The sequence below is a fragment of the Thalia democratica genome, chromosome 3 (genome assembly GCF_965202585.1).
Source record: "Thalia democratica chromosome 3, ktThaDemo2.hap1.1, whole genome shotgun sequence".
NCBI classification, from domain to species: Eukaryota; Metazoa; Chordata; class Thaliacea; order Salpida; family Salpidae; genus Thalia; species Thalia democratica.
Window position 1 is genome coordinate 5,369,529 of NC_139167.1, and position 25,541 is coordinate 5,395,069.

Consider the following 25,541-nt stretch of genomic DNA (forward strand, 5'->3'; position numbering starts at 1 on the left):
ATAAATTAGTACCTATTTAAAGTAATCCTTAAAAGTGTGTGGTTTTCTGTTTTGAACAAATTAAAATACGAAAACACAATTATTTAGTTTTAAAAGTCACTATTAGGTTGTTGAAAAAATCTAGAAGTTTATTTCAAGAGTGCCAAAGAAATCTTTAAATTCTATTTAATGCTAACTTTTTATAATTAATACTGATGAAGAACCATTATGTATTGTTTTACTTTAAAATATCTTATAAGAAATTTTGTTATCAAACACAAGAAGTTTTGTATGGTACAATTATAAATAATAACTTAACGAAAAGTTCATGTGTTAATAATTTTTTTATAATTAATATGTTTGACCTAAGTTTTGTTTTATTATAATTAGATAACCTAGAGCTATATGAATTTTTATCTTCAGTTCTGTACTACTTGATACATATTTGACGAATAAAAAAAAAACGAAAAACAGTTTCTTTAAACTATTAAAGTACTGTGTAATTAGTATAAAATGTCTGTTTTTATTATGTATTACTAATTTTTACAAAAATTTTAAAAAGGCACAATCCGCGAATAGATTGACTAATATTTCTTAACTTAAAGAAATGTTAGCTACTACAAAAAATTGTTAATTAATTATATCATTAAGATATTAAAAACCGTTTTAGAAACATAGTTTACAAATTTATTTTAGTTCATTAAAAAAGTGGTCATTGTCATAAAAAATAATAAGCTTCAACTATTACAATAATTGTAACTTAAACATTGTATATAAATAATTAAAAGACATTATTCTACTTTAGATTTTATAACCTAAAAACTAAATTGTTTGAAAAAACAGTTTCCAAGTCTAACCTATCTATGTACAAAATCTTACAAGAACAAACATTTTTATTAACAAGTTCATAAGTTTTTTGTCATAAGTTTGACTTGGTAGACTATTTTAAAGCAAACTGACAAATAAGTAGTGTAAAACTTTTTTTACATATAAATATTATCTTTTAACTCGTTTGTATTGAAAATAAATAAACTCGAATGCCTAAAGGTCTTTCTCTACACTAGGTCTATCTTTATTGCTTTTTTGGATCTTTTCTAGACTGAGTAAAAACAGTCAAATTTCCATTTCATAAGCTCTGTTTTATTACGACTTGTACTAATTATTTATTATCGTTTATTGAACGACAAAAAGTCTTCAAGGTTTTTGGTTCTAGGACCTGATGCAAGAAGAATCTATTGGTTATCGAGTCGCACACCAAAAATACCTTTGATTTGTCTTCTGGACATTTAATAGTTTATGTAAAAAAAATTGACATTGTGTTGTTAAAAAGAACTTTTTGTGTTCTTTGGTTTAAGAGCTTTTTCAACCTATCAACTTAACTTGCGTGCACTTAATATTTAAAAACAAAATTTTAACTTTTAGTTATAAACTGAGTCGATTGCTTTTTGGATGTAAGTATATACTAACATATTATATTCGTTATTCAAATAAATTGTTTACCTAAGAACGTAAACAGGTAAGCAGCTGAAAGCATGATGAGCGATGAGGAACGAATTTAAATTGTTTAGATGTTAATACACTGTAATTGAAAAGCTGATTATTATTTTTTAAAAGTTATGTCTTCAAATACACAAGAAAAGTCACTAGTCAGTGAAATTGGACTGTAGTCCTACTGGATTGTGCTTGGTACCTTTTTGATCAGATGCCAAAAATATCTTTATTCTTTTAGTTTATCAGGTAGTGCTAAATTACAATTAAAAACAAGTTGCATACAAAAATACATACATGCATAGAATTAAAGTTTCAACTGAAAAAAAAAATATTTTGTACTTAATATAATGTAAAGGACAGCAACACTATTTTCATTCACATAATTATATAGTCTTAAGAAAAACTATTACATTGCTGACTTTAGTAGTCAGCTACGTGTAAACAAAATCGAGACAGCTAGTATAAATGTATTTTTATAAAAAATACTTTTATTTAAAAGATGTGATGTTAGAATGCTTAATGTTAAAATAACTATTATAACTAATATTAAAAGGAAACTTACTATAATGACAATTTTTTTGATAACTTTATTAACTACATTAAATTTAGAACCGAGAATTATTTTTTAAATCAAAAGGACTAATCTTTTTTTTTCGACTTTTTTATTGTCTATTATAACACATTTAGTATTTATTTTTTTCTGGACTGCTGTTGACTGATTTAAAGTTAGCTTTTAAAACCATTAGTTTAAAAAAAAAGATCTTAAAAAATGTTTTGTTCCAAAGGTTTTGTAACAAATAAGACAAAATTATTTTGAACATTTCAAGAAAACACACGTTTTCTTAAACACATTAGCATTCACATTTTATTTTGTTATGAGAAACATTTTCGAAAGTTTACAAGCAAACTAGATTATGTTTAGTTTCACCCTTTAACATTTAACACTTAACTCGTCAAATATAAAACAAAAACTAAGCTATATTTTTAACTGATTTTTTTTTTGTAAACAAAACCATTAAAAAAGTTTTTGGATAAAAAGTTTTAGAGTGAATCAAAAAAGATAGTTTAGTATATTTAAGAAATTAAATGTTTATTGTTAAAGCTTCATTATGTTTGTTTTAAAATAAAGAATTACTGTTTTCTTATAAATCAGTTTTCGCTAGTTTGTTTAACATAATAATTTTAAGCAGCTAAACTTTTATTTGCTAGTTTCTCAAAGTCCATGAATGTTTGTTACTAAGTTGCTAAAATTGTTTAACATATTTTAAAAGGGAGAAAAAATTATAGGAAACTCTCAATAGGTTTAATACTAAGTTTAGGTAAATATACCTAACAAATTTATACTTTCTATGTCATAACCATTTAGCTTACAGTAGGTAAGCACTTTTGCTAGTTATTAAAATACAATTAAACTTTTTAAGATTTTTTCCAATTTGTTATGAACTCTAAAATTTTCCTAAATAAGAAATAAAAAGTTACTTAATATGTTTTATGTTTTTTAGAACTTTCCCAATACTTGACTTATCACAAAAAAATTATATACACTGTACTGTTAAAAAACATAATTAATGGTTTTATTTCATATTTCAAATCTTATGCTGTTTTGTAAGTTCTATTGATTTTTGATAATGTTAAACATGATAAAAACTAACAAGTACAAGTTTAGTTGCTTTATATAACAATTAGTATTTTAACTAAGAAAGAAAATGTTAAAAGATTTTGTAATAAATACCAAAAGAAATGTTTTCAAACTAACTTTCTAAGGTATTTCTTTAGGTTATCACAAAAAACATAAAAAGAGGCAAATGAAATTACAAGTGATCTAACTTGGTTTTTTGACTTTCGCATTATTGTCGAATAAAAAAGAGTGAGTAGTGAGAACTATTATTTTTCAAAAAAAATTGTAAATTAATTAAGTTATAAATTAATAGTTTGCTTCTTGAATGTTCGGTCTGATTTTGGTTATTTTTTACAAAACTTTCAGAACACACAGCTTTTAAACAGTTTATTGTTTAAAAAAATTAAAGTAGAAAAGTCTTAGTTTATATAAGATTTTTAAGTTGAACTAAATACTTATACAAAAGTTCAGAAATAAAAATCTATACAATAATCCAGTCATTTAAAAGTCTACAGCAATGTATATTTTATCATTAAGATTCAAAAATTCTATAAAGTTACTAGTACTGTTAGACCTCATTAATTTTAAAAGTAAAACAAATAAAATTTAAGTTGTAAAAAGTAAATCAAGAAAATTATTAATTCCTTTTCAATTGATGTTTTGATACAAAAGATATTTAAATATAGTTATATAAAGTGTTATCAAGTTGGGATACTTTTTTTAATCCAGTGCCGTAAGAAAACTAACTTTAACTGTGTAATTTGTAAAAAATGTAGTTTTAAAACCTAAGTTTAATAAAGATTATGATTGAACAAAGTATATAAAACAAATAAATTTTAAACAACCTACAAATTAAAATTTTAATTACATACAGTTAAAACATATATTTTTAACTAATTACAACGGAGTTTTTTGCATTTTAAAACATTTACCTAGGTTTTATTTAACTTTAACACAACAGAAACATTTAACAACTAAAATGTATTTTATTCATAACAAATTTATAAAGCTTAAATGTCTAACCACAAGTAAAACGTTTTGGTCAAAGTTGCAATAACGAATAATAGTGCTTATTAAGTTTTTCGTTCTTATATCATATGTAATTCACTTTGCTGAAAAAAATTTAGTTTTAGATAGTGTAACTTGTGTATAATTTCTTTTTCTACGTTTTAACATTTTGTGTTTTGTGAGTTTATATTTCTCTAATAAAAAAATAGTTATACATATTAAATTTTTTATCCAAACTTTCAAGAACTGTTTTCAAAATGAAACATTGTATGTGAATAAAACACACTAAATGAAAACTTGCTGTTAAATATATCAAAAAATTGTTAAAACTTCTCAAAGTTTGTTAATCCTGCACAAGACGTTTAAAGGTATTCGTGGTGTGCGACTCAAAAAAAGGTCCTTCCTGCACCAGGTCCTCGAAACAAATATTTTGAACGTTTTTTTTTGTCAATAAATAAACTAAATCTTATTTTAAAAGAAAGTAGTTATTGAAAGTAATGTAAAAATAAAATGTATTAGCTTTATTTTCCAGTTTTGTATTTCAGTTTGATTTATTTAAAACTACTTTTTTGTAGTCTGAAATAGTTGTATAAAAATATTAAAAAACTAAATAAATAATAAGTTTGACAAAAAACAATTTAAAAAGACAAAAATGATTTTTGATAAATTAGTGTGCACAGCTTGCAAAATCTCTGAAAGTTACAATATATTTATACTATTTAAAGTCAAATATTTAATACTTTGTTTACTTTTACTAAGCTATTTACTAGTAGTAAAGTAGATTAAGTTTTGATTTACTGTTTCCAGTTTATGTTCTATCTAGTTTATGTTTCGTTAAAATAGTTTTAAAATTTAATTTAAGGTTAACTACGAAAATCAAATTCGAACTTTGTAATAGTAAAGTGAAACAAATTTATATTTGACTATTTATGAAGCTTAAATACTTAAAATAATTATTTTTATTGTGTAGTTACTTTCAAATGTTTGTTAGATGTGATCTAAAGTTTATTTACGAGCATAATTCTAAGTAGAAGAACAAAAGTTGTTTTCTTTGACAAGGTATTCGTGATTTTACTCTACTAACAGAACATTTATAAGTTTTCGTAAATATTTACAGACAATAACTATTTTAAATCTATTTTAACCTTTACTAATAGTTTTAAAAGTTTTGTTTTCATATCTTATAACTAGTTATATCTGTAGTTGCTGTTTAAATTAAATTTGTTAAAATAAAAACTTGATTTGTTTTTCCTACACTACTTATAAAAAACAAAGATAATATTTGCTATTAGAAAACTTTTATCGTATTTTTGCTTTTTTTTTTTCTCAATAGACAAACCATAGAGTAGGAACTTTTATTTAGACAGTGATTAACACAAAACACTAGTTTTTATTTCTGAGCCAAGTTATTCATAGCTTTTAGTTATAAATTTCTTTTTAAACTTCCGTTTTCTTACGTGTTAAAGTTTTATAACTTTAAATTAAACATTTTCAAACTAGTTTTTGTTCATTAAAAAATAAAACTTCTTTATATACTTTTATGTGTTTGGCATAATTGTACAGGTCTTTAAAAAAATATTTTTTTTAAATAATAATTCAAATCTAAATTAAAAATTCTATCCGAAAGTTTTTTAGTAGTAAAGTTTAAGTAGTGTTATTTTATCATAACAATAATAATAATACAAAGGATTGATCATACCAATCCGATCATCAGACCACAAGCCTTCGATAGACTAAGACCAGTTTTGTCCTTATTACTTATTCTACCGAATGCTTGTTGTCTGATGATCGAAAAGGTATAAATATTTTTTTTTGTTAAACTTGAGCCTGTCTTATGGGATAAAAAGTTCCAGGCTTAGGCTCTGTAGACTTTCGCCAATGTTTATGTTGGTTCTAATATTATTTTAAGAGTTTTTCTAGGAAAATAATAGTTTATACTGCCTCATCTTAAAGTTAGACTATTACCTTTAGAAGTTCTTTAAACTTACTCTAATTATGCAATTAACTCTTTTGTAAACAGTTGTAATGTTTCAAACATCTTATTTTAATAAAAAGTTTGAAATTGCCTTAAGTTTTTAAAACTTTAAAATATCTGTTGTTAACAATGCAAAATATACTTTTTTTAGTTTATAGTTTACACATCTTGAGTTTTGTTTTAATATGCATTTATATTTAAGTATCTTTTCAAACTTGATAAAAATACATTTGATTAATCAATGTTTTTAGACGTCAAAAGATTAATTCAACCACTAGTTTTAGACCCTATTTTGTTATGAACAACAAAATGTAAACTTACTCAGTTTAAGAAATACTTTTTAAAGTATGAAAATAGCATAAGGTGGTTGCTTCATCAGCTAGTATTTCTAAGCTGTAATCAAAAAAATATTCAGCAAACTTGTTTAATAACAAAAAACATTGCCCTAAGAAAACTTTCTTGGTCCTTTTCAACGTAATCGAAAAACGTTTTTTCATGTTATAGATAAAGATAAAGTAAAATAGTAAACAGTTAATTATTTTACTTTACTTGAAAAGGTCGCAAATTTTTTGTCACCGAAACCTTGTTGTAAACAAAACATTTAAATAAGTTCTTTACATTTCAGTAAATTGAGCAATTTTTTTGAGATAAATAACTATATAAATTATAGATTTTTTATTTTATATACATAAGTTTTTTCAGTTCACTAACTGCTTACTCCAAAGTATTTTCGTTTGTTTTGGTTTGCTAAATACTTTTTCTTAACATAAAAAGGTTTTTTCACTTAAAAGTGTAGCTTATTTTTGAATAATTAACTGATAAATATTATTTGGTAGATAACATTACTTTTCATGTAAGTTATTACTTTTAACACTTTAGCAAAACATTATCATTGAAGAAAGAAAATTGAACATACAGATAATTATTTTGTGTATTAAATTATAGGTTCAAAAAGTGATAAGCTTGTTGAAATGTGCTAACTAATTTAAAAAAAAACTTTTAAATTAGAGTTTTCAAACAACTTACTGTTTTACAAAAGCTTTTAAAGTGTTAAAGGTTATGAATATATTTTTAAATGCATGTTTTTTTTTATTTATAACAATATTTATATATAACCTAACTTAAATAAATTGATTTGAGTTATAGCAAATATTAAAAGTTTTTGCTGAATTATCTAGTACTGTTGGAAAACTAACTTTTACCGAGGTAAGTTTAAAAATGATACAAATAAAGATTTTAATTAATTAAACTTATGAAATGGAGACTTGTTTTTGAACAGTCAGAAAAAACATATGATTGAAACAATTTCTGATTTAGAAAAACTCACACCACAGTAAAAAAAACTTAAAAATATATTAACTTGAATGCTTTCAGTTAAATTGTTTTATAACAAAAGTTCACCAACATTTTATACCTTGAGTAATCTTAAACTAGAGTCTTAATCTTTTTTAAAATCAACATTAGTACTGAAAAAAAAAATTTAACAACAGAAAACTTTTCAAAGGTATCATTTTTGGTCTAGACCCAAGTAAAAATTAAAAATTTTTATTAAAAACTCTGAAGTCAAACCAAAAACTCGTACCTTTTTTTTTCTATGAATTAAATTTAAAGTAACTCTAACCAAAATATTAATTTACTAACTAAATCTACTTGGGTAATTTACTTTTGCAAGGATATCAAAATTTTTATAACAAAAGATCTTAAACTTGTTTTATATAAGCGCTTTTGAAAAATATGGTTTCATGGTATTTGCTTAATCTTAACTTTGCTGTAACGCTTTAGAGCAGGGTTTCCCAAACTTTTTTGCAAATGGCCCTTTTAAAGAATTTGAAAAATCAATGGCCCGCTTAAACAAGATTACTCATAAACTACCATAAAATACCCATAAGACCTTTTTTATTTTTGCTCTTCATCTGCAACTCAAGAATATCTAGTGTAAGTTTCAAGTTATGGCCTCAAGGCCCCCCTGTGGCTCCTTTACTGCTCGTAGCCCCCTGAGTATTTGTCATGGCCCACTTTGGGAAACCCTGCTTTACAGGCAAGTATATAAAAATTTTATGAATATAAAATAACAATTTTTTTTTCTAAATAAACAAGAGTTAATAACTTTTTAAACAACTGTTTACTAAATGACAAAAAATATAAGCTCTCAAACAGTTCGGTCAAAGGACCTGATGTACAAAAAAAACTTTCGGTTATCGAGTCATACACCATAGATGTTCAAGGTCTTATCAAGGACTATATACAACAGCAAAATAATACCTAATGTAAAGAACGGACTTTTAGTCATTGAGCTATGTTTAGTGTTACAAAAAAAAAAGTTTATATAGAGCTTATTGTGAAAAAGCTTTAAAAGATGTATTATGTAGCTTGTTTGAAATTAATTTATTGGGCAACAAAATCTATTAAGTCAAACTTTAAAATTAAAATGTTAAAAGACAACACATTCAACGAACAATATTAACACACAACTCTAGTAAGATTTTAAAGAACTTGTTAAGTTACATTGTTTTAGATAGTAAAGGCTATTATGGAAAAAAGTTGAAATGTACTTAAACCGAACTTTAAACTGTTTTTAACATGTAACTATACAAATGAAGATACTTAGTTTTATAATTGAAATGTTTGATAAATACGTGAAGTTATTTAATAACCAGTTAGAAGGACAAAACAAAAAGTGATTTAAATTATAAAACTTGAAATCTCCATTTTACTCATAATAAAATTTAGTTCAACGAATTTAAGCAGCTTAAATATGAACTTTTGCTAAGGCTGTGTTTTATAAAACTCTTCAAGACTAATTATACTGATAAAAAAATATTAGTGGTACTCCCTATAATTTGTTAGTATAAAAATCTGTTGACTTTTTGAAAATGTTTCTATACGAAATATAAAGTTTTCAACCATTAACAGGGTTGATACTATTTGAAGAATAAGTGTTAGTATCAAAAACTAATTAGAGTTTGATTAAAATTCGAAAAAATTAGTTGAACTAAAAAAAAAACAACTGAAATACTTTGAATTCTCAATCTAATAACTTGATATTTAAAAGTAAAATAAATTTTATACTAACATTTTTTTTGAAAAACATTACAAAATCTTGAGATCTAATAAAATCTACTAACCTAGCATTAAAACTTAGTATACAACCATAAATAGAATACCTTTCTTGTCGTTTGCTATCTAAACAATAAATTTACATAAGAATGTTTTTGATGTAAAGTAAAACTTCAAGCCATTAGGTTAAATTAAGTTTAATAAAAAAAAAATTATATGACAAATACTACTATACAAGTTTTATAGCGTTCAAAATTTTTAGCGTTTGAAAACGAAAAAGATAACTTATAAGTTAAAAACAACTCTTGTTGCATTTATTATGTAAAAACTACATCAAGTACAGCAATAAATGTGCTTTAATCTTTAAATATTATACCCATAAATCAAGTGTTTTTTCAATAACCCAACAATTAATTTTTATGCAAAAGTAGTTATGTACTTGTTCTTTGTGTAACTTGTTCAGTACAAATCAACTTAGAAGGCTTACTTCAAAGGGTCCTAATAAAATAGATAGTCTTCTTTGTACAAAAAAAACAGTTAAGTTTAACAATGATAATCTTTATCTGGAAAATGCTTATATAGACTTCAGGAACTAATGATTAGTATATGAATTTCCCTGTCAACTATCAAACATTATATTAAACATTTGAACCAATTATTATTGTAATGTTGACCAACTTAAAATATGTAGGTAGACTAAGATTTAAATGTAGGAGTAAGAACTGAAGTTGGAAGAAAAGATTTAAATGTAGGTAGTACGATAATACATAACTAAATGGTTGTTTTAGAATTTAGCACAACTGAGATTATTTACATAACTAACCTAAAAAACTATCTTAAAAACTAGGAGTTTTTAAAACATTTAATTTGAAAAATATATTAACAAAGCTATGATAACAAACTCCATAACTCAAAAATAAATAAATGATAAGTTGTTTTGTACAAAGGTATACATAAATATAGTTATTTATCTTAAATAAAAATATTGCACAATTTACTGTAATTTGATGAGCTTATCTAAATATAGAAATTCAAGTTAAGAATTTTTTTTACGGTTTCAAAGGTAAAAAAAATACGACCTTGTCAAGGTATACAAAATTAAGTAATTTTCTTATTATGCTGATCTTTTTAATAGGTTATGTTAAAGTACATAGTTCAACTAAAAAGTCCTCTTAAGTTTAAGAAAAGTATTTGTATACTTAAATTTACAACTATATATTGTTATAAAGTACATTAGCGATTATATTATATGATGAAACAAAGATTTTCTGACTTAGTTTGCTTTTAATATAAAAGTTAAAAAGACACTTACAGAGGCAAAAAAGCCAGCCTGAGTTAACTTAAGCTAGTCTGAGAAAAAAATCTGAAAAAATAACATGAAACAAAAATAATCAAGAATTTACACTTAAAGATATCAAATTTAAAACAAAATGAAAAAATAAATATACTATTTTAAGGAAAAAAAAACTAGCCTGTGACTTTTTAAAAATGTCGAAAAAGGTAAGTTTTATAAAATATAAATAAAACATGATTCAGCCTAAAAGTGTAGCAACCTTGTACTAATCTTAAAAACTATTTAGTTGTTTAAAAACTTAATTTAAAATCTATTATTACACTATAAATACTAGAAACATTATTTTTTTTGAAGAAATTTCATTTATATAAGCATAACAAAACGAATTTAGACAGTTGGTCTCGTCTTTTTGTAAAATTCCCAAGCCACTAATTCTCAGACCTGCATGAAAAAGTACTAATTGATATTTTTTTTTGGTCATAGAGTATAATTCTTATACACCTTCAGTTTTAAAGTAACTACGTATCAAATACTTGTTTTTTTATATGGTAATACTATTCATAAAAACATAGCTTATAAAGTTTAAAAAATTTTAACTGTAACAAACAGCACTATAAAAAACATAATAAGATATTTATAAATATAAAACAAACACATTTTTTAGATAAACTAACCTTATTAAAAATTAAAATGTTACACATCTTCAAAAATTAATTTTGATTGACTTAATAAACTGAACTAGATAGGACTTAAATAATTTTTTTTCAACAATACTTCCTTAATTTTTATAATAAAACCTAAACTAATGAAAAAGTTAAATTGAAAATAAAAGCTATGTAGGTTTAGAAAAAATAATTAAGGTAAGAAATATTTAAAATGTTAAATATGTGAATATTTTGAGACTATATATTTACCCAAACAGTAATTGACAATTTTAAGTATAAAGTGTCAATTTTTTAAATTAAAAAAAGGCTGAATTTAGACATAGACTACATTTTTAACTAAGCATTATAAGTTTCTGAAATTACAAGTACTTTATTAAAAAACAGGCAGTTTAAAAATCAGCTAATATTAGTAATTAAAAAAAATCTATAAGCTAACATAGAAAAAATATTTATAATAGATGTGTATTATTTTGTCATAATCAAATGCCTGCCCTATATATAAATGAAATTTATTTAATAAACTTAACAAGAAAGCTAATAAACATTTAAAAGCTATTCAAAACTTTACACAAAAAGAACAAAAAAAAGTTGTATTAGTTTTACTAAGTATATATTTAAATTGAAAACTTTTGTTTATAGTATTTTAATTTTTTGAAAACTTTAAGTAAAATACTAGGTAACGATTACAACTCAGAACAACAAAAAAAAACTGAAAAAAAAAAGGATTACTAGCGCTGTATTACAGGCCTGGCTTTAGAAGAGTTTTGTTTTTCTGAAAAGTTAGTAATATCAAGTACTTAAAACAAAAAAAAAGTTTACTTACACAACTAAAACTTTAATGATTAAAAAACTTTGGATTGCACACAATAAACAAATATAAAACAATTGTATTTTAGACAAAGAACTATATATTTTAATTTTTATTACAAACAAGTATGTCTGAGATCACTTTTAAAACTTGAACAAAACCAAACTTGAAATAAATTTATTTGCAACGATTAAAATTTAAATATTTTGAACTAAACATCTTAACACTGATAGTACTTTACTTATTAACTTGTTTACTATGTTATAAAAACTATGCAAATAAATTCAGTTATCGTATTGAACTTAATTTAATAAACAAACATATAGGCATTTGGTAAATAAATATGTATCCACATGAAAAATTTTTATTGTAATATTTTTTCTAAAGTTTAAAATAAATTTCAAAAGATAAAGCATGAAGATATTTTAAATCATAGCTTAATTTGATATAGAGCTTTGTAAATATTTTCTATATAAAGGACTGTACATCAACTTAACCTTTTTGTTCTAGAATTCTTTTACTTTTTTTGCAATTTAGTGTATAATATTAACTTTATTGTTAGTATACTTATAAATAAATCTACTAAATATGATTTTGATTGTATATGTTTTAAACTTTAATGCATAACTTTTAACTTGTAAGTAATTCACATAAAATTTGAACAATAACATTATTTTTAATTGAGTAATAACATAAAAATGGATTAATAGAAAAAAAACTAACTTTACTAGTTTCAAGGGAAATATTCACTGGATGCCACCCTAATATGGCGGAAAGGTGATTATCCATTGTCCCAGGTATCGTCTATTCAAATAGGGAAATTTTCATGTACTCCATCTAAAATATGTAGAATGTATAACAAAGATACTTAATTTAAAAATAAAAAAAATGTTGTAAAATAAGCTTTGTTTCATTTAAAAATTAATTAAGGCCGTAGTTGGGGTCCACCGTGACTTTTACAAGGATTTACCTTTGCCTACGGTCTTAATTAACAAAAAAACATATTCAATATTATTTTAGTTTCCCAAAAGTAGGTCTGACGACCTTTTGGGGGTCAAAGCTAAAGGCCGTAATTTAAAGCTTACACTAGATATTCTGGAGTTGTTGATGAAGAAAAAAAAAAGTATTTTAGGGTAGCTTTTTGAGATATGTTTTTAGAGGGGTCATTGTTTTTTAAATTTCTTCAAAAAGGGCCTCATATAAAAAAAAAGTGTAAGAAACCCTGGTTGAAAGTCAAAGCTTGAAGTCACCAAAAACTAAAAGCTAACAATAAGCCAAACATTATTTTAACCAATAATGTTGAATAAGGTTCAATATTTGAAGCAATGTGACAGGTACATGTATTTTATTTTGAAGGAGCTTTAAATAATTACTTTTGATGCCAAATAGTTTGATATAACAATTTAAATCTGTTTTACAAAACAGGTTATCGAATCTTTTTTAACAGGCCATTAGACAGCTAGTAGCAAGTATTAAATGGCTAGCTTTTTTATACTTCGAATGGAAATTATTATATACCCATTTAAACATTTTTCTAACATAAACATCAAAACTATCACATAAAATAATTAACAAGTCTTTTATAGACACTAAATTTTGTATTAAAATTTTATAACTTATTCCACACTATATATAGGTTTGGAAAATGTTTTTTCAGTTTTCTTTTAAGGCTATAAAAACAAGTATTTTGGTTCATTTTTAGTATAAAGTTATCGTAAAAAGAATAAATTGAAATAATAAAAGAAAAAGTAAAACAAAATGTATAACAACACTCAAAATATACTGTATAACTACTTTAAATTTGTTTTTTAATGAAAAGAAAAATTAATAATTCAATTTTTTTATGTTTATGATTCATGTTTGCATTTAACTGAAATTATGTTACTTTACATGTAAGAATAGATTTAAATTTCAGACTTTTTAGTGATTTTTGTTCGAAATTCTAAGATTTTTTATTTTTTAAATTCCAGGTTTTTTTGTCTAAATTGTCAAATTCCAGGGCTTTTCAAAATTACAGGTATTTTGGAAACTATAAATAAATTACCCAATAGGTTTATACCAAAATATACAAGTTTATGTAAAAAACAACCTTATACAGATAACCACAAACAATAAAATTTTTATACAAAGATGACGTTGCTTGTTGAAAAAGTTTCAATGTAAGAAACTATTGCAATTTTAATTATATCAAAACTTCCTTGAACACGACAAGTAATAATACTAAAATAATATGATTTCTTTCATACTATTTGAAAACTTTAAAAATATTAAGTCAAAAATATTATGAAAAGTCATACAACTATTTTAAAGTTTATAGCTTTACCAACCATTTTTTTCAACAAAAACATCAAAACTATGAAGCTAGTAATGATATTTTTTAGAAACTGAATTTTGTAATACATACTGTATTGTAATACAATTTATACTGTTCTATAGGCAAATAAAAACTCTTTAATGACATTCACAATAAGATTCAGACTAATGAAAAGATTCCCCGACAAGCCTGCATCACATGCCAACTTATCCCAACTCCACAGTAATATGGTTTTGTGTTGAACTAGGTTTACAGAAAAAAAAATTGATTCAATTTTTTTAAATCAACTTTTTGTACAACTAAGTACAGTAGACTACCGCTTAAGTACGCACTGTTTTTGGTACGCACCCCGCCTTAAGTACGCACTTATCCAGAAATCACTGTGAGTTGCTTGATGTTGAACTAATGAACATTGTAGAGCAAATTTTAATAACACAAAACTAGAATATAAAAGTTTTAAAAATACAATTCAATCTACATTTTTAACTGTGCCATTATATCAAAAATTTATTTATCAAAATAAAGGATGTTATATTAGAACTTCTAAGAAATTCCAGTTTTTTTGCCTAAATTTTCAATCATCAAGTTTTTCCAGATTATTTTATGTTTCCAGGTAGAATGGCCAACCTACTGAGTTAGCCTGAGACTTTCACAACTTTTAAACTAGGGTGAGTAATCCTGAGTAGTCTAAGTGGCCTAAGATTGTGACAGTCCTGTTATTAAATGTTAATAAACTAAATACTTATGTAGTGGTTGCAGAAAAGTGAAAAGAATAATGATATTTGAGCTGTAATGCTATAAAACAAATAAATCCAGATGACAAAGTTAAAAAAACCTACAAATACAACATAGTTTAGTCATAAATTAGTTTAAATGTACACACATTGATGTTTTGAAAATGTTTGGTAAACACAATGTAGTTTGGTACTTTCCCTCTAACAAAACAAAATATGTGGCTAGTGTAAGAAAGAAAACAAGCAACTAAATTTCATATAATACCATGTCGTCAAAAAGTACGCACTACCTGTGCTAAGTACGCACTTTTTGGTCGGGTACAATTTGTGTACTTAAGTAGTAGTCTACTGTATTTATTATTGTCTTAACATATTTTGGATGAATTTCCAGAAGTAAAAGAGCTATACGAATTTACTATAAATTCTTAATACATTAAAACTTGCTTAAACAAAACAATTAATCACAATAAAAAAAAAAATTTTTACACTTTATTTAGACACTTTTTTATAATTTTTCATTAAAATATTAAGTTGAATAAGCTATAAGTTGGACTAATAGAAATTCATTACCTACCATATAACTAATACCCTACACTACTTAGTTGAATGGGTGTTTATACTTTTTACTTTTATGTTTTGGAATTACAGGGTTAAATAACTTATTTAGTCTTATTTTTAAATTCATAACTAAGTTACCAGTTGCTGTTTACTGTTTTTTAAATGCAAAGCAACTTTTGAGATATTACTCATCGAAGTGATAGATTTTCATAAGTTCCTTATGGAAGGCACTATTTAGAAAGTCAAAAAAAGACTAATAAATACAAAAATATTTTTCCTCCTTAAAATTTTTTGGCAAATATTATCTCAGTTGTACCTTTATAAAACTTATAAAGCAGTATCTAACAGAATTTTTTAATGTATTATTTATATATATATTTAATATACATATAAAAATATTACAAGAGATTATAAATATATTACTTTATATATTTTTAAACAAGAATTATGCTGAGACTAAAATTTTCATTAATATAAAAATAATTAGTTAGACCAGGGGTCGCAAGGTCAAAAAAGAAAGAGTTTTAACGAACTTTTAAAAACAAAAAATGTTATACAATAAATTATCTTTTATTATAACACTAAAGTTTAAAAGATTTATTTGAAAAGGAAATAAATAAAATAAGTTAAACAAAATTTTGAAAGCCATGGGCCGTAGTTAGTTAATCTCAAAGTTAGACCATTAGTAAAGTTCCTTAACTTTTTATAAATAACTTTTACACAACATTTGTTTTGCTTGTATATTCACTATATGATATAATCAGGAACAAATATGTTAAAGCAAAAGAAACTCAGAAATATTTTTTCAATAACTTTTAAAAGCATCTCACTTAGAATAAAATTACATAATCTTAAACCATACTTCTTTATTTTGAATATTATTCAAGCTTAAATTTTTATTGTTTTTTAATGGAATAAATAACACAAATAAATTTAGGACATAGGTGTGTTACCTTTTATAAAATTTAGTATTATTTCGTTAAGTTTTAACTAACCTACAAGTTGCTTTTTACAGATTTTTAAACTTAAAATAACTCTAAAATACAGCAAGTCAAAGTCAGAGACTACAATAGGTTCCTTAAGGGAGGCAAAAACTAAAATGGAGAATAAAATAACTAGAAATCATTAAAAATGTATCTCATCCTACGTTTTTTAAGATAACTACCTCAAATTTCAGTAAATTTACCTTGCAATATTAAAAAAATTAAATCAAAAAAAAAGTTATAAAAACTTTTATAAAAATTAATGACAAAAAAAAACAAAAATGAATTTTATAATTTTTTTTTTCTAAATTCTTTCCAACAGAATTTTCTAGTATTTCAAGAAGCATTTCCTGAAAGTTTGAGGTATCTGTCTCTAAAAATGTAGGAGAAGATAGATTTTTAGTGAATTAGTTTTTTTTAGTGGTTTTAGTTTGCGCCACCCATAAGGAACCTATTGTTGCCTCCAAATTTGACCTGCTATATCTCAAAAATTATTTTGAATTTTTTTAATCTGTAAAAAGCATCTTGTAGGTTAGTTAAAACTCAATAAAACAAGAATAAATTGTGAAAAAAGTAATTTACCTCCCCTCCCCCCATGCCCTTAAAGGCATAGGGGAGTTGTTCAACATTTTTTTTACTAAAACTAACACTACCTCTTATTTAAAAGCTTAAGAGTATATACAATAAGACACTTTTTATAGAGAAGTACAAAACTAGTTGACTTTTGAGATATAACCTGTTTTGTAAAAAAAATCAAAAAAACCATATGGAATCAGAGATTTTAAAAGCAAGTTTTCTTAACACTTTGAAAATTCATAAGAAATCTTATATACTTCTTCTTTTTTAAACCATTTACTTAATTTCAGGAAATATTCTTTTCGATAGAACAACTTGTAGAAAGCAGATTTTTAACAAAACAATGGAAAGTTATGAACTAAACTAAAATTAAAATAAGATTAATTTTGCTCATTTTTTGTAAAAAGAAATAGAACAAAAACTAAAAAAACATGTTTTTTACAAGTTGATTCAAATTTGTTTAAGATTACTCTGAAAAAGCTTTAAAACAATTTCTAAAAAAATGAGGCAGATAAGATATACTTTTAGTAAAATAGTCTCTTTTGCCTTTTTAGTTTGCACCTTCCATAAAAAAAACTTATTGGACTCTCTAACTTTGATTGCTTATATCTCAACAGTTACTTAGAATTTCAACAAGCGGTAAACAGTAACTGGTAACTTTATAATTTATATAGACAAGTTTGTAAAACTAATGTAATTTTGAAAAAAAAAAGTGTTTTACCCCCTTATGCCTCAAACAGACTTTCATAAAAGGTTATAAGGTTATACTTTTTTTATATCAACAATATAAATCAATTTAAAGACGACAATGACTTATATAGCAAACTATAAAAATAAACTGTGGCACACATACAACTATTAAAAATAAGTTTAACAAAACTATTACATTGTCATTGTACAACTGACTTTAGCATGCAAGAGTTAAACTTAGAACTGATAAAAACAAAGTTACCTAAGGTTTTTGAGGAATTTCTTCAAGAATTTCTGAATTTCTTTGAGATTTTAAAAAGTAAAAACTTTTTGGTCCATTTATATTATAAAGTTCAGTTCAAAGCAAAAAACTATCTTTTTATCAAGCATCACAGCATTAAAAAGATAATATAAAGCTACTTTAAATACGTTTTATAATAAAAAAATTAATGAAAAAACAAAATTTTATCAATATTTTCATTATTCTACATGTAAAACTTGTATAAAATTTCAGGTTTTTAGGCCTAAATTATCAAGTTCAAGAACTTTCCAGGATTCCAGATTTTTGGCAACCATGTAAAAATTATAAAACATCACTTAAAACAATCATGACACACAATCTGTAACATAAAACAATAAAAACTTACAAACTAAATATAACACTAATAAAAACAGCATTTACAAACAAATCTTCTTTTTTTTTTAATTTTATTGCTTACAAGCTCTAGTCAGTTTTTCAATGTTTTGTTATGTTTGAACTTAAATTTTAAATTTAGTCAATTTTGTTTTTAGTATAGTAATTCATTTACAACTTAATATTTAAAAGTTTTTATTCATGGCAAAATATTTTCAAGCATATAATAAAAAAATTTTTTTTAACTTTTTTATTTTTTTGTAATTTTTACCAAAAGTAATTTACTAATTCAACAAACCCTCTTGTTTGAAAAACTTTTCAATGCTGGCTGGGTCAGTGTAGGTGACAAAGTTAAACTTCCTGGAGATTTTGGGCATTTTGTCAGCCTTAAGGATGTAGTTATTGATGTTCAGACTGATGTTTTCTCTAGAAATTTCTTCAATTAAACCATGTAGAATTATGTTAACTGTATATTATAATAAACTTTTTTTCTAGCTTAGTTTACTAACTGTCTTAAATTGTGTAAAGTGTATTTATTTTTTGTAATTGCTTGGAATTTTTTTCAAGTCTTCAATACATTATTTATTTAAATAAAGTTTATTTACTCAATTGAAAAACTTAAATAACTTCACACTTTTCTATTGCGTTTTTGAATGTTTTTAAATATGTAAAATGTTTTTGTAATTACCTTAAAACATCTTAAACCTATTAATTTAGTTATGCATAAAAAGTCTTGTTTACTTTATATTAGTAGCTTCTTAGCTGTACTGTATTTATTACAAATATTAATGTAAACTAAACATCAAACTTTAAAAAATTAACATTATTATTGTTTAAGTTTAGTTGTAAACAGTAGTAGTTAATAAGTGTAAACTGAAAAATTTCCTACTAGAAGCAAGGAAGTATCTGGCGTTATATTTTATACAAAGTTTTTACTCGAAAAAGTTAATTATATAGTAATAAATACTTAAAAATTGTTTTTTGAGGATATTTTTCAGACTTTTTAAACTTACTAAAACTGAAATTTTTTTTGAAGCAGCTTATAAAAATGTTCTTAAGTTTTGTACCTACACAAAACTTTTTTAGTTATTAGTTTTTTTATTGCATTTAACATAATATACTTTTTCACCAAGCATCATCTCCAGCAATTATATTTATTCTGATTTTACAAGTGAAATATACCATAGATATTTCTTTCTAGTAAAAAATTCATTGTTCAGCTTTTAAAAATTGTTTAAAACTTCAGGATGTTTTCCAGTTCTTTTGGCCAAGTTTGAAAATCCTAGGTTTTTAAGTTTTAATGACCAGTTTATAAATGCTTGTTGTTCTGCATTTTAAGGGCATAGAAAGGTCTACCTTGATTTTTACATGTTGATTTTATTAATATCTGAGTTTTATCTGAGCTATCAGACTATTTTAATCGCCTAAAAAAATTCAAAGTAATTTTTGAGATATAAGTGATCAAAGTCGGTGACCACAGTAGGTTCCTAATGAAAGGCAAAAAAAGACTATTTCATTGAAAATCTACCTTCTCCTTCATTTTTAAACCAATCCTCTTCAAATTTTCACAAAAATATATTATTAAGTTTTAAAAAGATTAAATGCAGAATTATTTTAACTTTAAAAAATATAAGTTTTATTAAAAAAACCACACTTTTTTTTTATCTAAAACTTTTAATTTCTAATATTTTTAAAATTGCAACATTCAAAATATTTTCAATTATAAAAGTAATGTCTCTTGAAAGTTTGAGATCTTTAGGAGATGATAGATTTCTAGTGATTTTTGAAATAGCCTAGAAAATTGAATTCAAATAATTTGCGGTCTATAGATTTGTATCAGAAACTGTTTACTAAAATTACAACACCTAAAAAGTTAAATAAGATTTTTTAACTATATAAAAACTAGCTTGTAGTTTTCACTTAAAGCTTTCATATAAGAGCCAATGTTATTTTTAGTAAAAAAATGTTGGACCCTCCCCTATGCCCTTAAAAAACAATAATATTATATGTATGAACAAATACAAAAACTAAACCTTGCTTTGATATTTAGTGCATATATTTCTAGTGAAACTTAAAAAATAAAAAGAGTTTTATAAGTTTAGATACTCAAAATATTTTGAAAAAAGTGTTTTTATTTTGACACGTTCGCTAATAATGTTTTTTTCAGCCTTACATTAATTTTTTGAATGCTTAAGCAATGAGCCAGGTTTGACTTAGCAAGGAATTTTAGATATTAAAAAAAACTATGTGTGCATGTTTATATGTAAACAGTTAAAACTCTTGTTTTAAATAATTTAACTTAGCTATATTTAAAACTGTTATTTAACACTCTATGGTAGAATATTTAAAAGAAGAATGTCAACTTTCTCTATATAGTTATATTGTTTTGTTTTACATGAACTACGGGAACGTATAGTTATGTTACTAATTGTATTGTTACTTTTACATGTTATGGTTTAGCATTTTAAATAAAGTACACCAAACTAGAGTAAAAAGTAAATATTCAATTACAATGGTTAAAGTAAATAAATATATATTTATATGCAGGCATATCAAAACAGACTTTTTAGATATAGAACTAAACTTACCCAACAAAACATACATACAATTCAGAAAACAAAATTCGGATATCCTTTATGTAAGCTACAAATCAAACCATCCTAATCAAATATTAAAACAATGACCTATAACTATTAACAAAAGACTAAACAATTTATCAAGTATGAAGAATCATTTAACCTTATAAAACATAGTTATCAATCAGCACTAAAATCCACCTACTACAAATTCATCCTAACATACCAAAGGCAAATGAAAAAACAACAAAAAAGCAAAGAAAAAGAAAAATTATTTATTTCAACGCACCTTTTTCCCTAACTCAGGGTTGCCACTCTTTGAGCCAAAAAATCTTCCCTGAGTGACCAAAAATTTCCCTGAGTAACCTTAAATTTCCCTGAGTTTCCCTGAGTATTTTTCAAATCTTAAAAAAAAATTTTTCTCTTCTAACACAAATTATCAATACCTCATTCTCATTTTTCTTCTTTAATAATAAAAGGAAGGTTGTATGTGTATGCTTCTGCATTAAATTTATGAAAAAAACTGTTTTAAAAAACTCAATTTTAAAAGGTTTAAACCAATTAAAATTTATAAACTAAATTTTTGCACAACTTTGTGTAAACTTGTTAGTTAACTTTCTACATAAAAGAATAAAGTTTAATTTGTTTGAAATTTTAATTGACAACATTTAATTATACTATAATAATAATTTCACATGAAGAACTCACTTAAATGCATACATAATAACTTCATTATGACTTGTATGTCTTTCCTAGCAACTGTTCTGAATGCAGTAAATAAAACTTAAAAGCTTAACATTATTGTAAAAAAACCTGCAAAAAGAAAGTTTAAAGAAATAGCTAAAGAAATATCTCATATCAAAGTACAACTTAATACCTAACAACTGATACAAAATAATCTAAAATTAAAATTTTTTTTATGTCTTTTAGATGTTCATACACAATCTATTTTAAATAACTGAAAACATAACTTTGATTTTAAAACAATTTCATATTACCTAATAAAAAAAATCTTAATACTGTTTTTTTAAGTATGCAATTTTTAAATCAATAGTTTTAATTTTATTTTCAAGTTTGTTTGCGTTTTCCTTAGCAGCTATTCCTCTTGCTAATAATTCTTTCATTGCTTCTAAATCAGACTGTTTGTTGGCATCTGCAGTATATTTGTCGTAGTCTTCATTCAAACATTTGAGTTGCTTTGTAAGTTTACTTTTTTATTCTCCTAACTTGCTCAAAGCATCACCTTTATTTGATGTGTATCATTCATGTTGACAACATAAACGCAACTTTAGTGCTTCCTTCATGACTTATACTTCATTGTTTTTGTAAAAATTTTTTTTTATAATGATCTACAATGATCAAAGATTAACAAACAAGCTTCTTTTATTTTTTAAGTCGTTTTGATTTTTCCAGAGAGACGTTTTAAAAATTTAACTAAAACTTGTCAAAAACGGGTTATTCTGATAGCCAGAATTTAGCAATCTTGGATTAGCTTGTTATTTTTAGCAATTATTTTTATTCTCAACATAAATAGTTGCGTTATTATTTTACTTAGCTTTATATTTTAGCTTAAGATGTTTATTTGGAATGTAAATAAAGTATAACTATTACAAATATTATTCTACAATTGTTGATCAGTATTTATGTCGATAGTAATTAGAAGGTTGCATCGCAGGTTCAAAACCGATTAAAATCTTTTTTTTTTTTTTGATTGAATATTAACTAAATTTAACTTTATGCAACTATTTATGTTGAGAATAAAAATAATTGCTAATAATAAAAAGCGCTAATCCAAGATTGTTTAATTCTGGCTATCAGAATAACCCGTTTTTGACAAGTTTTAGTTTAATTTTTAAAACGTCTCTCTGGAAAAATCAAAACGACTTAAAAGATAAAAGAAGCTCGTTTGTTAATCTTTGATCATTGTAGATCATTATAAAAAAAAATTACAAAAATAATGAAGTATAAGTCATGAAGGAAGCACTAAAGCTGATCAAGTTTCGTTTATGTTGTCAACATGAATGATACACATCTTTATTTGGAACATTTTTAGCAAAGCGCTGTTGCTCAAAATATGCCAAATATTGGGCCCTAGAAGATTTTACAAATTTTAACAATTCAGAACTTAGTTCAACTGTGCTTGGTTCTAGACTGTTTGCATATAGATGATCTATGATCATTCTTCGGGACCTTATTGTCATCTCTCTCATATTAGTTGATATTACTTCCTTATTTAAGCTATAGCCCCGTTCAACACTTGCCTGGCCATTGTGAAGCACAAAAACAGCCTCAAGGACTCTTGTTAAATCTTTATACTTGCTTGGGATATCGAGTGTTAATACAACAATGTTAATACTAAGACAATGAATACTAAGAAGACAACTAATACTAAGAATATTGAAGAACTAGCCGCAAGGCTAAAAAAATTCTAAATAACCACTTAAATAATAAAAATTACTACTTTTGAACAAAATATTGAAACTGGATTAACTAAACCTCATTCTATATCTAGAAAAAAATTTCCCTGAGATTTTCAAAAACTTCCCTGAAATTTAGAGAAAAAATCAAAACTTCCCTGAGTTTCCCTGAGTTAAAAGAAAAATGCCAAAATTCTCTGAGTTTCCCTGAGATTTTCTACAGTTTGAAAATTCCCTGAGATTCCCTGAGTTCCCTGAGTGTGTGGCAACCCTGCTAACTGTAGCAACTAAAATAGGCAAAAAATTCTTAAACCCGGTAAATAAACACTTTGACACAAACCACCCATACCACAAAATTTTTAACAGGAACGCACTAAAAATTTCTTATAGCTGTATAGAAAATTTTAAAACAAAAATCTTAAACACAATAACAAAGTATTAAACAACCTGAACTTCAAACAACAAGAAAAAATCCTGCAACTGCATGAAAGAAAAATGCCGATAAACAATAATTGCCTATCAAAAAATAAAATCTACCAAGCTACAATAAAAACAGAAGATATAACAAAATTTTACGTGGGTTCCACTAGTACAACATTTTAAAAACAGATATAGCAACCATAAAGCAAGCTTTACTAACAAATTAAAAAAGCACAATACAGAATTATTGAACTATATTTGGGAGTTAGAAGAAGCAAAAAAAGACTATAATTTAAAATGGGAAATACTCTGCAGAACAAAAACAAAACCGAAAAACAATAAAACATGCCATTTATGTTGCTTGGAAAAGTACAAGATTGAAAAAGTTAAAAAACATTTATCATTAAATAAAAGAAAAGAAAGGCAGCAACCCTGCCTCCATAATCAAAACATGTATTTTAAAAGAACAAAAACCACTAATTAATAACAAAAAATACAAAATAAAACCAAAAACAAGAACAAACAAAGCAAAAATAAGTTGACTTGTACATAAGTTGTTTTTAGAATAAGCTAACTAAAAGTATTCAATTTTATTTGAAACGTCACAATGTGTTTTTTTGTGTGATTCTTTAAAAATTTTTCTTTGTTCTTTATTTTGTTCTGAAGATATGTACTAAACATTGAAACTTAGTAAGCAATTCAAAAACTAGTTGTTTTTTTAAATTACAAATATATTTATATATGTATAGTTTATTAAGGAAAATTAATAAAAAAATAGAACATACCTTTCAATATTCAGCTAGTATTGTTTTATATGAATAGCACTATATGCATCCTCATATCAGAAGAATATCTTTTGACTAGGTCTGGTGGGATTGTTTTGATGAGGGAGAAGGAAACAAGCAAGGCTATCTTAGTTTGCTGTTTAAAAGATCTAGAAAATACTCTAAAAATACCTTATTATTAACTTACATATCTTTAAATAATTATATTATAGATTATATATTTATTTAGATGAGTGCATATAATTTAGAGTTAGATAGTTCTGTAAATATTGATTTTGTATGCAGTGTATGTCAAAAAGACTTAGAACCTCTAAAAACTGATTGTGTTTGTTGTAATAATTGTGAGAGATAGTTCTATTTAAGTTGTTGTGGAATATCTAAACATAAGATTAATTTTTTTTGTTTATAATGAATATCCTTTTTATTGTAAGGACTGTGTAAACAACTAAAGACTAATATATGTTGGGAGTGAAAATTGTGAAGATGTTAATAAATGTTGGGATGAGTTCGAGAGTATTTTTAATGAGGCAGTATTTGAACATGCCCCAGTCAAAATTTTAAGTAAAAAAGAACAAAAACTAAAAGCTAAACTGTGGATAACAAAAGGTATGATTATCTTGATTGACTTCAAAAAACTTAATGTTTAAATTTGCCATGAAAGATAAAACTAAAAGAAATTCTTTTTTTTTTTGTATGATATATATTAACAGAGTAATAGATAGTTCAAAAGACTTAATTATAAAAAAGATTAAAAAAAATAATAATAGAACTATAGAGACTGTGAATAATGTTTTGACTAATCAGGGGTCGGCAGGTCAAAAAGGAACATTTTTCTATGTGCTTTAAAAAACATATTTAAAGAAAATTTTTTTGAACAAAAAAAATTTTGACAATAGAATATCCTTTAAATATAACACTAAAATTTTATTTTTGTGTTTTCGAAAATATTAGTATATTAA

The 25,541-nt window shown here is 24.4% G+C and overlaps 1 long non-coding RNA gene across 1 annotated transcript; it reads right to left on the bottom strand.

Moving 5' to 3' along the window:
* Nucleotides 1–10,719: 10,719 nt before the first annotated feature.
* On the bottom strand, nt 10,720–24,723 carry LOC145832034 (uncharacterized). The gene is made up of 4 exons (XR_014369714.1): nt 24,583–24,723; nt 18,683–18,810; nt 12,619–12,732; nt 10,720–10,863 (listed from the first exon to the last, which is right to left on the bottom strand). It is a non-coding gene; the product is annotated as an uncharacterized LOC145832034 (long non-coding RNA).
* Nucleotides 24,724–25,541: the final 818 nt, after the last annotated feature.